Source organism: Monodon monoceros, unplaced genomic scaffold, assembly GCF_005190385.1.
Source record: "Monodon monoceros isolate NGI ecotype Baffin Bay Population unplaced genomic scaffold, NGI_Narwhal_1 Super_Scaffold_13, whole genome shotgun sequence".
NCBI lineage: Eukaryota > Metazoa > Chordata > Mammalia > Artiodactyla > Monodontidae > Monodon > Monodon monoceros.
Genome location: NW_021703769.1, coordinates 15,416,189 through 15,431,987, shown reverse-complemented (window position 1 = coordinate 15,431,987; position 15,799 = coordinate 15,416,189).

The following is a 15,799-nucleotide window of genomic DNA, read 5'->3' as shown; positions in this document are numbered from 1 at the left end:
CCGACCTTTGTTTTTTTCTCACGTCACTGCACAAGAAGTCTTGGCAGGAGGGCTCTGCTCTGGGGAGCCATTTAAGGACTGAGACTCTTCCTGTCTTGTGACTCTGCTTTCTTTGTCCTCAGAGTCCTTTTCAAAGCAGAAAGATGAGGAAGGAAAGCAAAGATTGTGGGTAGGAGGTTTTTATAGGCCAGACCTGAAAATGGTGCAGTTATTTTTACTCACATCCCATTGGCTAGAACTCAGTCACATGACCACCTCTAACCACACAGGGGGTTGCGAAATGTGGTCCAACTGTGTGCCCAGAAAGAATATGGTGATTGGTGAGTACTAGCAGACTTCCACAAGAATGTAACCCAGTTTTGGCCAAGGAGAAATAAAATCTGCTGGGGGCGTTTCTGAGAAGGGATTGCTTTAATTATAAAAAGCTGTGGGGAGAAGGTCCCCTATTCTTCCCCCATAAGTAGCTATGTGAGGATATGATGTCTGAAACCTTGGCAGCCATGTTGAGACCATGCAGGCAGGGCCAAGGCTGAGGGCTGAAGCCACCACACTGAGGATGCTGGAGCTATAATATGGGTCCTGGCTGACATCATTGAGCCTCTGCATTAACCAGTCGGGAACCACCCAACCTCCAGGGGTCTTGAGCACAGAAGTCCATCTTAAGTCAGGAATATCAAGGTGTTCTGTTACTTGCAGCCTGAAACCTCCTAAGTGACTGGCACCAGCACCATGACCTTGGGCAAGTCACTCAACCTCCCTGTGCCACAGTTTCTCCATTACTAACATTGGGAACTTATAAATATTCTACCTAATAAGTAGAGGATTAAATGTGCAACCCAGATAAAGAGCTTAGCACATTATCAGTAAATATGAACTTAAAAATTCCTGATCAGACCCTGTGGGGTGTGAAAAATATTAACTCCACCTGACAGCTGGGGAATCTGAGGTTCAAGGAAGTGAAGCCCCAGGACATACAAATAATAAGAGGTCTGGATTTGAACCCAGGTCAAGTTGAGTACCTACTCTGTACCAGACATTGTGCCAGGTGTTTAGATACATTATCCCATTGGATTCACAAAGCAGTCCTGCATAGGAGGTACTATTATTGTTGCTGTTGTTATTATCCCCATGGGATAGATGGGAAAACCATGGCTCAGAGAAGTGATGAGACTTGCCTACAGGTATCATCAAAATGTCAGCATTTGAACCTAGGTCTGAGACCAAGCCTTTATTCTTTCTACTATTTATAAACCTCCTTAATAGAGAGCCACAGACCATTATGGTAGTGTTTCAGGCATCGGAGGAATCACTGATTTGGCTCTCAGGGCTGTTCAGGGTTTCATGAAGTATTCAGTGACTTCAGGCTGGCTGCTAGTTCAGCCTGTCTCCAAGGCTGTGCTGGTGATGGCCTCACCCTTACTCTCCCAGTAAAATAACAGGCACTTGGACTGGAAGGTCTCGAGAGCAAGTCTGGCTCACTTTATAAAGCAGAACGTTTGAATGTTTTGAGCTGATCCATAATGGAGTAGGTTGCCTTGGAATCTGATGAGCTCCCTGGCCCTGAGAGGGTACAAGCAAAGGCTGGCAGCTACCTGTGAAGGTGACAGAGGCAACTCCCGCATGAAAAGTGATATTGGATTCAAAGACCTTTCGATTTTGAAAGTCTGTGATTGTAGATCCTCAGATCCCATTTTCTTAGATTGCAATCTAAGACTGCACGATACTCAAAATCTAGGAATTGAAGACTGCATGCGTTTTTTCCTTTTGTGTTTTCTAGTCCCTGCTCAGGCAGGTAGACCGTGGAGTGTCCACTGACTCGAGGAACAGACATTTCAGGAAAAGCAGAGAACAAGTTTTTAGGTTTCAGAAGTACCCCTTTCTCCCCAAAAAGACCATTCCTGAAGGGACCTGAGGCACACTGAAACCTCATGAATCAGAGAAAGGTGGGATTTGATGCCTTTCTGTCCCTCTGCTATACAATATTTGGGGGTGGTGGCTATTCCATCAGCCTGGATTTTGGAGTGAGGAGGCACAGAATGGGGCTGTAGCAGACATGCAGCATGAGTGGCTAAGGAGCAAGATTGGAGGTGGTTGTTACTGCACCCTAACCTGGCTGGCCCTGACTGACGCATAGCCCTCCCCTCCCCTCTCTCCTTTTTTTCAAATAAGAAATCAAGGAGAGAGCCAGAAAAAAAGCTATGAGTGAGCATGTTCTGAATCTCGTGGGTCAGCGTGACCCCAGAGAGCTTTGAAGAGTCCAAAAGTAGAGAGTGGGGAAGGGCTTGAACGGTGAAATGGTCATGTGGTGTGTTGAAGCCAAAAGGGCCTGAAACAACCTCTCAGTGAGATGCAGTCACAGGGGCAGTGTGTGTGTGTGCACGCAAATGACGGAGTGGGCGGAGTAAACCAAACTGACGAAGATTAATTTTCTGTCCACATAGGAAGTAGGGTATGGTCATAAAAATTTAGATTAACTTTCCTGCTCATCGGAATTTTGAATTGAGACACATCATTCTAAAATTTCACCATCCCCAGAGTCTTAGATTCTGGACTTTTACCGTGATTCTTTCACTGGGTAGAAGCTGGACGTGGACACTGGGAGGACCCAGGGCTGAAAACCAGGAGAACTGAGCTCTACTCTCAGATGTCACCTTCCCAGGGAGGCCTTCTCTGACCACGTGGTTTAAAATGGAAGCCCCGGCCCCTGCGAATGCCTGATCCCTCTTTCTTCTTTTTCTCCAAAGTACTAACTGATGCAACCTATTATACTTATTTATTGATTGTCTATTTCCCCTACTTGATTTTAAGTTTCAAAAGGGCAACGATTTCTCCCTCCCTCCTCCCTCTCTTGTTTCTTTCTACCTTTCATTCTATCTTACTTCTTTTTCTTTTTTCCTTTCTTTCCTTGTGTTTATATAAAAAAACCTTCAAACATTCAGAAAAGCATAGAAAACAGATCATGAACACCCATTTGCCATTTGCCCATCACCTAGATTTAACAACTGTCAACATTTTATCATATTTGCTTTATTTTTTTGGTGCCAGCATTTTCTAAAGAAAATAATATTCGTCATGCTACTTCCTCTTTAAAAACTTGAAGATAGGGAGTTTTGTCTCTTTTACTTGTTGCCATATTACTCACTGCCTGGAAGCTGGTAGATCTCCAATAAACAGTTGTTGAATGAATGAATCTCATTTAATCCTCATAGCAACCCTATGCAGTAGGTATTATTATTATCCCTGTTTTACAGCAGAGGAAACTGAGGCACAGAGAGGTTAAAGTAACTTGCCTAAGGCCACACAGCTAGGAGGTAGTGAAAGGAAATTTGAGCTTAGACAGGCTGAGTCCAGAGTCCACACATTCTTCTCTCTCTAGGGGCTGCTTCAAATGCAATGTTCATTCATCCTCTCTGTCCACCTGTCCCATCCAGACACCATCCACAGATGAGACCCAGAGGGGTTCACAGGCCAGCCAGAAGCAGGGCATCCCCACTGGGAAACCAGGTGGTCTCCATAAAGGCTGGGGCCCTCTCTCCCTCCCTGGGGAGGAGATAGAAGGCTCCTTCCCAGACAAATGACCTTTGGGGTTTGTTATGAATAGAGATTCCTTCTGGGGAACGTGATGGCTGATGCCGGGAACCTGGGTCCCCAGACTTAACCCCTAGGAATGTGTAGAGAAATATGCAAGCCTCTGCCCTGCAGGCCAGCATTCCCAGCAGCCCTGGCCAGCCAGAGGAGGCCAGTTCTAGGCTTCTCTTCAGGTTGCTGGGCCTTCTGGGGAGATAAACTGAGTCCCTCCATCCTAGGCTGGGAGGCAGCTCCTCAGGGTAAATGGAGCCCTAGACTTCAAAAGCAAAGAGACCGGGGTCTGCCTCTTCCTCCCTAGTTGTGTGACATTGGACAGGTGCCCAATCTGGGGAAACCTCAGTTTTCACATCTATCAAATGGGGATAACTACTATCCCAACCTCGCACAGATCCGGGGCTAGGGTGAGGCAAGCCAGGTAGGTGCCCAGGGCACAGCATTTAAGGAGGTGCTGGCTCTCAGGTGCTGACCCTGCACTTGCAGTAGCCTGAGGGTGAGAGCCTCGTTAAATTACACACACACCAAGATGATCTAATCCCACAACTCACATGATGGAGTAAATAGATGGCTCCAGGCAGGGGCCCCAAAGGCCACAGGGGGAGACCGACCCCCCTGAGCTAAGTCAGGTCCCTAGTACCTGGGACAGAGGGATGGCCCAGATGCCCTCTGGGCATTATCAAGCCACAACAGGCGGTTTCTGAGTTCTTCCCAGGCCAGAGAGTGGCTTCTGCCTCCAGGCTGTGATGATAATGACATTGATCTCATATTTATCCAGCATTCACTCTGGACCAGTGCTGTGCTACTCGCCTCACGTTGAGATCTTGGTCAATCCTCACAACAGCCCTCTCATGTGTTATTGTCTATATGTTATGAATGAGGAAGACCTCAAGGCACCAAGTCAGGTAGGTCCAAGTATATGGTGGGTCCAAGATCTGAACACATTTGTCTGCATCCTAGGTGGGCTGGGGGCTGAGGCTTGGCTGCTAAGGGTCTTGCGGGCACTTGACCCCAATCACCTTTATCTTCTGTGCCTCCTCCCTCTGCTAGCAGCCATTGTGGCCAAAATGGGATTAACCCAAAAGGAAGTCATTGCCAGGGCTGGATGGGTGGGGAGGAAGGCATGCTTCTGGGCTCCAAGGACCCTAAGCCTGGTTGCTCTATGCCCAGGCCCTGGGCCCCCACGGCACGCACACACTGCTCTGGATGAGGTGGAACGCAGGGCAGGTAAGTTTCAACGTGGGGGAGACAGCTCAGGAATGATGCTGAGTTTCATTTGTACAAATTCATTTTCTCCCTGCCTCTGAGCCCCTTCCTTGGTAATTCATCTTCCGTCCTGGCCACCAGAGTGTTTGTGCATCTGGCCTTGTACAAGCTTTGCTCAGGACTTTTTGGGAACTCCCTCGCCCAGGATCATCTAAATATTTTCCTGGCATTCAAGGCTATTTGCGGAGCCTAGTGCAGAGGGCTGGTCCTGCCTTTTTGCCTTTCCACAGGTGGGTCCCTCTGCTAGAATGCCCTCCTTCCCCCAAGATCTTTCTGGATCTTCTCGGGCAGCAATGAGGTGTGTAAATGGCACAACTCTGAACTCCCAGGCCTGAGGGGGACTGTGCAATTTGATGCCATGCTGGCATCTGGGGAAGACAAGAGGTAGCTTAGTGTTTTAAAAGGCAGGTTTTGGGCTTCCCTGGTGGTGTAGTGGTTAAGAATCCGCCTGCCAATGCAGGAGACAAGGGTTCTGAGCCCTGGTCCCAGAAGATTCCACATGTGGCGGAGCAACTAAGCCTGTGCACCACAACTACTGAGCCTGTGCTCTAGAGCTCGCAAACCACAACTACTGAGCCCACGTGCCACAACTACTGAAGCCTGCGCGCCTAGAGCCTGTGCTCCGCAGCAAGAGAAGCCACCACAGTGATAGGCTTGAGCACCGCAACGAAGAGTAGCCCCCCGCTCACCGCAACGAAGACCCAATGCAGCCAAAAATAAATAAAATAAAATAAATTAATTAAAAAAAAATTAAAAGGCAGGTTCTTAGAACTTAGACGTGAGTTCAGTCCCAGCTCTGCCACCTACCAGCTGGGCTTCAGTTTTCTTTTCTGAACACAGAAAGAATGATCCGACTTTCTCCACCGGGGCACTGAGGGACAGGAAGGGGGCCGTGCACGTAATGCTCTGGGCCCAGTGCCAGTACCACGGTCAGGGCTCAAAAAGCATCAGGTGTTCACCCACGCATTCCACATCAGGTTTAAGTACCCACCTGGTGCCAGTCTCTGTGCTGGTCACTGGGATAGAGCTGCGAACGGATTCATGTGGTCCCGGTTCTTAAAAACAGAGGCTGGAGCGGCAGATGTTCACCCATTAGTTACCATTGTGCCTGTAATTAGGGAAATCACCCCCCTCCCAAGCTCCTAATCCTCCAACCTCCATCCCTCACCTTGACCTTGAAGCACCCTGGGCAGGATCTAAATCTGATGTATCTCCATAACTTTAGCTCCTCAATCATGGCCCGGAGGCTCAACAAATAATATTTAAATTGAAACTGTAGCAAACACTTACGGCACTGAGTGTGTGATAGCCACTGCTCTAAGCACTTTACAAATACGAAATCATGTCATTATCCCTGGAAAGTATGTACTATTATCACATCCCCATTTTACAGATAGGCAAACTGAGGCTCAGAAAAGTTAAGCAAACTACCCTGAGTTATATAGCCAGAGAGGGGTGCAGCCAGGATTTGAACCCAGGTAGCCCGGCTCCAGAGCCACTTGGTCCACACCTCTCCCGAGTTGATGCCGCTTTCCAGCAGGGTCCAGAAAGGGCGTGATCTGAAGACCTTGCCCGTCTCCACCACTTACTGACTGCCGGGCTCCTCAACTTTCTACTCCCCAGGTGGGCTGTGGAGGAAAACAAGGCCTCAGCTGCAGCCTCTGATATCGCCTGCTGGCACTCTGAGGCCTGGGGGTGACTCAGGGGATCCCAGGCCAGCAGCTAGGCCGGCCTCAGGGCCAGCGTTTCCGTAAACACCCCAGTGAGCCAACCCTGCGTGGTCAGTCCACGGGCTGCTGGCTTCGAGGGCTGAGGCCTGGCTGGCCCTGCGCAGTTTCCTGCCACACGGCCACTTACACCCCCTCTGCCTGGCTGGGCTTCCAGTAATGAAGTGTTTTGTTCGGGGGCTGGTGGCACTGATGGGATGGAGTATCAGGGCATCTCTGTCCCACTTGTACCCACTTAGGTTCTTGGAAGCTGCTTAGACGACCCTCACCACAGCCTGGGCAGCTCATATGCCCACCTGCGTGTCGGAGGAGGAATTGGCCTCTAAGGGGACAGGTCTTGGGCTCTGAGCCAAGAGGGAGTGTGTAGCTGGAACCAACCCTGTTGGTCCTTTCTGAGGGGTTGGGAGGTTAGGGAAACAACTTCTCCTGGAGACCCAGCCAGGCAGCTTGGAGATGGAAGGGAAAGTCTCAACCGTGGCCACTGCCTCTCCCCACCGAGACAGTGGCTACAAGGAAGGGACCGTGGGTGAAGACTGAAGGACCATCAGTCCCAGTGAGTGTGCCATCCCTGAAAGCAATGCTACCCCAGCCCTTCAACTCTCACAGCATCCCTGCTTGGAAACAGAGGCCCAGAGAGGTGAAGTGACTCACCCAAAGTCACACAGCAAGCAACAGAGCCAGGATGTGACTGAGTTTCTCCCTTCCCTCTGAACCACTTCTAGCTCACTGCCTGAATCCCGAACAGTAGGGACTGGAAGGTGCTTCCAAGCCATCTTTCAAGAGGCAGTATAGCACAGTGGATAAGAGCAAGGACTCAGGGGCCAGCTACCTGGGTTCAGATCCCAGCTCTGCCTCCTACCTGTTATGTGAACGCGGGCAAGCTATTTAACTTCTTGGTGCCTCAGTTTCCCCATCTGTGAAACGAGGATAATAATGATGCATCCTTTAGAGGGTTGCTGTGAGGATTAAATTCATGCCTGGTACACACTAAGCCTTCCATCAATGCTAGTTATTTCTAATCTCTCACTGGCCTTCCCACTGTAGAGCTGGGGAGACACAGGCCCAGAGATGAAGGCAAAACCTGCTGGGGTCTTGTCTGGGGCAGAGCACACCTTTAGCCCACGTTCCCTATGGTGCCACTGAGAGGCTGTGATGTTTGAGCTGAGGTGCTTGTTGTATCCCCCATCCTCCAGGGCTGGGGAAGGGCAGACAGAGCCCAGGGAGGAGAGAATCAAGGCAACATGATGGGTGACTCCAGCGTCAGCCCCTTCCCCCTCTGGCTCCCAATCTCCCCTCCTGAGGATGTCTGGACCCTTGAACTCAAAGGGGCTCCTTCGTTAGGGCCTCAGGGGCTGCCGAGGAGTGGGAGAGGGTCCAGAGCCCCAGACAAGGGCTCCCACCCTCTGATTTAACCCAAACAACTTTCTTTGGGCCTGTTTTAATTATTAGACTTTCATATGGGATTTCCTTCTGAACAAGGGTCTGCTGGCTTGAGAAGGGGGCTCTGGGCAGCGAGGGGCAGGGGATGGGGCCCCCTTCCCGCACCTGGGAACCCTAGGGCCCAAGCTGATGGTTGGTTGGCGACTCACTCCCTGCTCAGCACATGCTGTCACCCCAGGACTGGGAGCCCCACAGGGGCCACCCCTAACCAGGGCCCCCCTAACCAAGGCGCTCCCCCCTCGACATGCAAGGGACTGGGAACAATTAGCTTGCTCCTCAGGCCAGGCCAGAGGTTCATGTGGTTATTGGTTTTGCTGACCACATGTAACTCAAGGACGTCCTCAGAGCTGGAAGGGTCCCAAGAGGCCACAAAGGGCAACCCTATCACAGGGTTGTCACAGCAGGGGAACTGAGGCCCAGAGAGGTGACGTAACTTGCCTAAGGTCACTCAGGGGGGAGGGAGGAAGGAAGCTGGCATTCTGATGCCTGACCCAGAGCTTTTCCACACCTCCAGATGGTCCCTGGATACCCCAAGTTCTCGGCCCCTATTCTCACCCCAGTCACAAGTGTCCTCCCCAACTAACACAGGCCAGGCCTCTCCAGCCTCATCTCCCTCACCTCTCACCAGGCCTCCAGGCTTCATCCAGACTCAGCTACTCACAGCGCCCCAGATACCCCCGCTCTCATGTTGCTTTCAAGCCTCTGTTCTCTCTGTCCCCCTGTGTTGCCTTTTTGCCTAGACTCCTACTCTTGCTTCAAGATTCATCTCGGATGTCACCTCCTCCAGTAAGACTTCCAAAGCCTTCTCTCCCACCTCCCAGGCTGGGTCCTCTTCTCATTGCCCTCAGTACCTGGTACTCCCCACTTACTCTGCTGTCAGCATCTCTTTGCTTGTGTCTATCTTCCCCTCTAGTCTGTGAATTCATTGTGGGCAGAGACCTTGATTTTTATTATTTATTTCATGTTAGGGCATGGCCCACTACATTCAGTGTTTGTTGAATGAATGCATGGATGTATGAATGTACAGATGGATGGATGGACAAATGGATGGATAGGTGGATAAACAGATGAATGGACAGGTAAACAAATGAATCAGTGGATGGGCAGATGGATTGATAGGCAAATGGATGGGTGGATGGATTAGACAGATAATGGCACCTGTAGGGGCTCAGACAGTGAGAAGTAAGTTCCTAGAGACTGGATATCCTGAATGATGAAGGGGCTCTTGGATGGGGAAACAGTAACCTGAACTGTTATCTGCCTCCTCCAAGGGATGTCTGGCCAAAAGCAAAGCCACTTCTGCCCTGGTGCCTGGTCCCTCCTGACCAACTAGTTCCACCTCAATGGGATCTCCTGAAATTTGGTAATTATTCAGACATCAGAGAACCTATAGGACCCACCTCTGCTTCTGACATTTCAGAACTCTGCATTCTTGAGGGCCCAGCCTGCATACTTCCATCCAGGTCAGAGCTGCCACTCCAGAAATGTTCCCAGGCATAGAAACAGAAATCCCTAGAGAAAGAGGCACTATAAAATATGGAATTCATCCCTCTCCCATTTTACAGATGAGGAAATTGAGGCCAAGAAAGGCCGAGGAACTTCCCCAAGAATGTACAGCCACAGAGCTGGGATTAAAGCTTGGGTCCCCCAATTCACTCATTCATGTATTCATTTATGCAACAAATATATATATCTAGCATCTAACATGTGCTAGGTTCAGTGCCTTTGCCCTGGCATTCGATGTCTGTAAATAAACCCTCATGCCAATTTGGAAAGCCTATGTCCCATCGTGACCTCCTCCGACTCCCCAGCTGGCTTATCTTTGCCTCACCAGCTGTATCCTCAGCATAGCTCCTGCCCCAACCCCCTCACCCAGCAAATGAGGACCACTTCCTTGCCAGGAACCCCAGCTCACAGCGGCGTATGCAGAGACAGTCACGTGCATGTACCGAGAGCACACGTCCCACCCCTCCTTGGGGGGACCACATCAGTCCCTGCAGGCAGAACCCCACCAGCTCAGACTGAAGCCAAGTGTTAAACAGTTCGAGCCCCACAGCTTCCTGGGGATGCGGGAGGCGAAGCTCATCGTGACACCTGGGATCTCAGCGCCAGGAGCAGACCTCTGAACTCCTGCCCAGACTGAGGAATGTGTGGAAGAGGAGGCCATAGAGGGGCGCCTGGGGGCTGGTTATTTACAGGACAGAGGAGCAGGCAGCGGCAGCGATTCTCCCATGAGACCCTCCCAACATGCCCAGAGGCAGGGGCGGTGTGAGGGCTGCCAGTCTGGAAGAGATGGAGCCTCGCATTCTGGGGCAGGAACCCAGACTTGGGCAAGTCATGGCCATTGGCTGGACCCCCTCTCTGGACCTTCCTGATGGAGGTGACCTCGCTGAAGATGTGGAATGACTCAGTATTGCAAGGACAAAAATAAGGTTCAGATGCACATAACAGAACACCTTCCGGGAGCGAATCAATGAACTAGAGAACAAAAGAAGAATATGGAATAACAACAGGACCCAAAGCTGCTTCTGGGATGAAATTAATATGAGACAGAGTCCTGATAAGATTGATCATGACAAAAGAGATAAGATGCAAATAAATAAAGTAAAAATATAGAGTGAAAAAGGAGAATAATATTGACTTAAGGATTAAAAGTAACTTTAAAACTATTGTTGGGCTTCCCTGGTGGCGCAGTGGTTGAGAGTCCGCCTGCCGATGCAGGGGACACGGGTTCGTGCCCCGGTCCGGGAAGATCCCACATGCCGCAGAGTGGCTGGGCCCGTGAGGCATGGCCGCTGAGCCTGCGCGTCCGGAGCCTGTGCTCCACAACGGGAGAGGCCGCAGCAGTGAGAGGCCCGCGTACCGAAAAAAAAAAAAAAAAAAAAAAAAAAAAAGAGAAGTTCCTTACTTTGGTAGAGATATTAATATCAGAAACCTCCAGAAAGTATGATTCCTAGTGGAGAAGCTTCATGTGCATGAAAGGATCAGGAACGAGCCACGAATGCGCATTATCACTGTTACTGCTCAAAACAAAGTGCCAAGGTCAGGCTACAGCTAAAAGGAGAGAAAATCAGAGGCGTTGGAGTGGAAGAGAGGAGACAAAATTGTTCATTGTAGAGGGTGTGATCCTTTACCTTGAAAACCTAACCAAATAAGCTGACAACGTATCAGAACAAATAAGAGAGTTTGGCAAGTTTGCTAGATGCATGATCGATAACAAAAATCAATAACACTTTCATACCAGCAATACTCAAAACAATGGTGGCTTAAACAAGGGGGCATAAACATGCATATATTATTGAGCTGGCCAAAAATTACAGAAGATGTTACGGAAAATCCCGAAGGAACTTTTTGGCCAACCCAATATATGCATAGAGAATAACATATATAATATTATTATTATGTTAATATTCTAATAGTATTCTTATATATAATATGTATGCTATTTTTTTAATCATGTGAATGGAATCTACAGGTGGAGTCCAGGGTGCGTATGGCACAGCTCTGATGTCATCAGAATCCAGGCTTGCTTTCTCTTTTTTTTTTTTTTTTTTGCGGTACGCGGGCCTCTCACTGTTGTGGCCTCTCCCGTTGTGGAGCACAGGCTCCGGACGCGCAGGCTCAGCGGCCGTGGCTCACGGGCCCGGCCGCTCCGCGGCATGTGGGATCTTCCCGGACCGGGGCACGAACCCGCGTCCCCTGCATCGGCAGGCGGACTCTCAACCACTGCGCCACCAGGGAAGCCCCAGGCTTTCTTTATTTCTCCTCTTCTTTTCTCTGCACATAAGGTCCATCTTCAAGATACCCTCATGGTCCAAGATGGCTGTCAAGCTTCACCATCACATCTGATGACTGATTAGAGCTCGAGGAAGTGAGGAGTGGTGGTGTTGGGACAAAAGGGATGCCCTTCCCTTTCAGGAGGCTTCCCAGAATTTGCACCCAGCACTTCTGCTTGTATCTTATTGCTGGGACCTGGTCACATGGCCATGCCTAGCCGCAAAGCTGAGTGCACTGCCACCCCAAATAAAATCAGGGTTCAATTACGAAGGAAGGAGGGGAGAAAGGATATTGAAATGGGCATCCCTCAGGCTCTGCCATAGATCTCAATTTCCAAAAAGGGGAAACAGAGGCCCAGGGAGATGAAGGCACTAACACACAGCCACGAAGCAAGTGTCAGAGCTGGGATTTTCAAGTGACTGATTCTTGATCTTCCCAGAGTACAGGGCTCCCCTCTCACCTGGGTATGTCCAGCCACGGGAGCACTGACCCTGCTCACTCCCAGCCCTGTTTGGGTCAGGGTCTGTTTTGGGTTTCTCTGTCCCCACTACCTAGTGTAACAACAGTGAGGTCCCAGTGTTGGGCATTTATTCACATCCCTCCCCCCAACCTCTACAGCTTCTTGCACAGGACTTGGCATGTAGATGTGCAATGAACATGAAGCAGGAGGGCATGGAGGGAGCTGACAAGCTGTGAATGGCTGAAACTGGCTTTATCCTTGCAACTGCAGACATTTTTTCTTGCCTCCCATATGCTGTGCCCTGATCTAGATGTGTTTCCCAAGTTTCACTTTTCAGATGCATTTCCTAGACCCTAAAATGTTAGGCCTGGCCCAGGTATGAAAGAGCAAGGAGGCTGCCTTGAAACAAACAAACGATCAAAAAATGGAGAAACCGAAGGCCAGAGAAGCAATGTCATATGACATGTCATATGTCTCTCACTTGGATTCCTCTTCATGGACACACAGAGAAAGATCGGTTTCCCAGCCTCCCTTGCAGTCAAGTTTGGGGGTCATGTGACTAGTTCTGGCCAATAAAATATGAGAAGAGATGAGCATCATCACTTCCAGTTTGAGGCAGTGAAGGGCCAGTGTGCCTTCGCCACCCCTCTTCTCTAAGGTGACCTTGGAGACCACTGGTCTAGAAGGGTGATTCACAACCGGTTATGTGCATACACATCACCTGGGGGTCTCATTAAAATGCAGATCCTGGTTCTGGGTGGGGGGGGTCTGAAATTCTTCACTTCAGACAAGCAACTGGGGCTTCCCTGGTGGTGCAGTGGTTGAGAGTCCGTCTGCCGATGCAGGCGACGCGGGTTCGTGCCCCGGTCCGGGAGGATCCCACAGGCCACGGAGCGGCTGGTCCCGTGAGCCATGGCCGCTGAGCCTGCGCGTCCGGAGCCTGTGCTCCGCAACGTGAGAGGCCACAACAGTGAGAGGCCCGCGTACCGCAAAAAAACAAACAAACAAGCAACTGAATTATGCTGATCCATCAGGGCACACGTTTGAGTAGGGAAGGATGATTTGAGAGGATGCAGCTCAAAGGTGGAGAAGACCTGCCCAGCTTCACTGGACCATTTGCAACCAAAAATAAACTTTTGTTGGGTTAAGTCACTGAGATTTGGGAGTTTATTTTTGACCTCAGCATAGCTTAATGTCCCCCAATTAATACACTGGGATAGGACATTGTCATTTAGCTAGTCAACCCGTATTTATTGAGTTCCTACCATGATCTTATTTTGTGCCCTGGATGCCTCACTCCTAAGGAGGCGCTCACTCTCCAGGTCCTACAAGGGCAAGGTCAGCACCTGACGGCGAGAGCTCCTAAAACTTTGATCCCTTAGCACCTCTGTTTCTGCATCCTAGTCCCAGGGCTGTAAGTCACTGAGGCAGCCAGGATTTGAAGTGGGAACTTTTTGGCTTACGAGCCTGAAGTTTGCTTTCAGTAGCGCAAAGAGCCACAGTGCTCATTCTAGGGTCTTACGGGGGGCGGGGGCCGCGCTATAGCAGCAGCCAAAAGACTCACGAGCTCCCTGGACTATCTCATCCCTCTAGTGCCAAACTTGGCAGTCTGAGGGCCTGAACCACAGTAACCAGTCAGCACAGTGGCAGCTCCTGCCGCGGACTTTCAATCCTTTGAACACGTACGGACAGTTCATCACTTACACTCGCATCACCCGACGCCCTGCTGCCAACCTGCGGGCTTCCTGAACTGGCCAGGTCCCAGGGCCGCCCGCTGTCCACACTCACCCATCTTCAGTTATTTAGAGAGAACAAGTTCCAAGCAAAAACACATGCTCTGAATCCGAGGGGCCCCTCCCGGCAGGAGGCGACACTTCCACTGGCGTCTTGTTGCCTCTCTGGGCAGCACTGTCTTTCCTTCCCTCCCCTTGGAAAGCACACCCGGCCTCACCCCCTCACTGGTGGGGGAGGGACTCGTCCTCTGATACGATATCGCTGTGAGCAGTGTGCCTCTCTCCACCTCCTCCTCACCTCCTAGTTTCTCTGGTCTTCCTTCTTGTCTTAGAGGAAGAAGTGGTTCAAAACTTCCTCCCACGAAAACTAATCAGTGGTAACAGAGGTCAGAATAGTGAGTACCTTGGGAGGCAGAGAGTATAGTCTTGGAAGAGGCATGAGGAACTTTCTGGAAATGTATCTTGACCTGGGTGGTGGTTACATGGGTGTGTACATATGTGAAGAGTTGTTGAGATGTACACTTAAGACTACTGCGCTGTAAGCATTTCTGTTTATGTTACCCCTCAATTAAAAAAAATATATGCCACAGAGACCTCTCTGAGCAGTAAAAAAATAAATGACCACAACATAGGTTTTGGAGTCATATGAACCTTCACTGAAAGTCTGCCTCTGTTTTCTAGCTGTGTGACCTTAAGCAAGTTATTTAACCTCCCTGAACTTCATTTCTTTTTCTTTCTTTTCTTTCTTTTCTTTTCTTTCTTTCTTTTTCTTTCTTTCTTTCTTTCTTTCTTTCTTTCTTTCTTTCTTTCTTTCTTTCTTTCTTTCTTTCTTTCTTTCTTTTTTCTTTCTTTCTTTCCTTCCTTCCTTCCTTCCTTCCTCTTTCTCTCTCTCTTTCTTTCTTTCTTTCTTTTTTAAAGGTATGGACTGTGAAGATTAGAAACACCACTTTTTATAAAATGTACTTAGCACAGGGCTAGCTCCCACTGGGTGCTCAATACACAATCACTTTCATTGTTATTAAAACCAGTGACCCTAGCAAGGATAGGATGGGGGAGTGGTTTTCCCTGGGGACAGACAATAAAAGGGGTACATTGTCCATAGAGAATTTAAGGATAAAATTGATGATAAAAAAAAGTCTGCTTTTCGTTATCACCATGCACTGGCAAATCTAAATAATGTCAGTTGGAAAATGCTACATCCTGAAAAAATCTTTTATTGGTGTACATTCTAAACAATTGTTGTGGTGACTGCTGAATTTTAATATTATATAGGTAAGCTTCAAATTAGCACATTTTAATTTCTTATCCTTTAATAAACCTCTTCTACATGGAAGTTAATCTGGAGAATTTCTAAGAATACAGTTACCGCGAGCACAGGTGGAGTCAGGAACACATGTTCACAAAGAGAATCAGTTCCTAACAGTTCGAAATCTTTCGTGCTTGCTCCAAGTACAGTTCCTGTCTCCAGCCCTGCGGTATTACATATTTCTGCATCTCACTAGTAGATTCAAAGAAACAATGACTGTAGAGTGATGGTGAAGACGAAGATATATGTAGTTCAAGTCTGTCATTCTAGGCGACTCCTTGGAATTTTGATTTGTGTCTAAAATTTAGAAAAGTGAAACAGTGTGAACTGCAAAGGGTAACGTTTTTGCCTGGTAAGTGCAAATTCTAGCTCATACATGAAACATATGTGTTTCATCTCAATGATTACTGATCATACTTTGTTGTATGAAGGAGATGGGTGTTCCAAAATGATCCACTGTGTGTGTAAAATATCCTAGGCATGCCTCTGACTCAAGCAAAAGCATTAA